Genomic DNA, 1,494 nt, shown 5'->3' with positions numbered 1-1,494 from the left:
TACCCCCTGTGGGTGGGGGTGGTAGAATTACACCCACGGTATTCCCTGCCTATCGTAAAAGGCGACTAAAATTGGCCCCAAAGGCTCTGAATTGTGGGGCGACGGTTGCTGACCACGGGGCCTTTAGCTGAGTCCTGGCATTACTTCCACTTCCTTTGCAAGGCTCCTCACTTTCATCTATCTTATCCGACCCCACTTGGTCAACTCTTGTTCTTTTCGAACCCCACGGTATTAGGTTTGCAGTCTAGCTTGAGCAAGCGGCAAGAGAGGACGTGTTGCGTAGTGCGTGCCGTGAAGTATGGTGGGAGTTGAACAGTACCGGGCCGCTATCGGGAGGTGGCAGTGGAAGCAGGGGAAGAATTCTAAGAATGGTTTGGAGAGAAAATAAGAGCTGGGAAAGATGGGTGAAGCGGTACTGGTGGCAGCATGATAGCTGTGCTTCTGGTCATTAGGGGGTGGGGGTGGGGGGGATAAACCCCGGCCCGAATACCAGCTGTAATTTCAGCTGGGAAGACTTGGCAGCAGTTAAGGAGATAGTGAGGGAAGTTATACAAGAAACCTGCCCTTGGGACCAGATGAAGGAATTGAGGAAAGAACAATCAAAGGAGATATGTAATATGAAGAAATGGGTGGAAGCAAAGACAGAAGAAACGATTACCGTTTCTTGAAAATGTTACTGTACTCTCGCTAAATATTAACAATGAATTGGCGAATTAAACGACAAAAAATATCACTTGAAAAAAAAAATCAGTAAGGAAAGCAGAAAGGTATCAGTACATAAGCGGGGTTGTAAATGGAAGTTACAGGTCTTTTCATATGGTTATGAGGGTATTTAGGGATTAAAGTAAGGATGTAAAGGAGAGGGCATATAAATATCTGGTGAAACCACAATTAATTACTGTGTAGTTCCAGCGTACGGGACCCTCACCAGGATTACTTGATTCGAGAACTGGACAAAATCCAAAGAAAAGCAGCTCGATATTTTTGATTATGATGCTTGTTGTTTAAAGGGGCCTAACATCGAAGGTCATCGGCCCTCGATATTTTAGAGTAGCGTTACGTAAATGTTGCAAAGTTTGGGCTGGGAAGACTTGGGAGAAAGGAGAGGAGCTGCTCGACTAAGCGGTATGTTCCGAGCTGTCAGTGGAATAGCATTAGTCGATGAATAAGTTAGAGTGGTGTTTTAAAAGTAGGAAGGATCACAATATGAAGATATTTTTGGAAGTCAAGAGGACAAATTGGAGCAAATATTCGGTTTTAGGAAGGGGACTTAGGGATTGCAATAATTTACCAAGGAAAATATTAAATAAATTTCCAAGTTGTTTGAAATCATAATAAAAGGCAATATAAGTAGATAGGGAATCTGCCAAGAAATTACCAAGAACAAATCGCGCTGCTTTCCTTTGGATCTCTTCTGTTTCTCGTCTCAAGCTATCCTGGGGAGGTCCCATACACTGGAACCATACTCTAATTGGAGTCTTACCAGAGGCTTAT

Source organism: Anabrus simplex, chromosome 1, assembly GCF_040414725.1.
Source record: "Anabrus simplex isolate iqAnaSimp1 chromosome 1, ASM4041472v1, whole genome shotgun sequence".
Classification (NCBI taxonomy): domain Eukaryota; kingdom Metazoa; phylum Arthropoda; class Insecta; order Orthoptera; family Tettigoniidae; genus Anabrus; species Anabrus simplex.
This window is presented reverse-complemented; position numbering follows the sequence as displayed.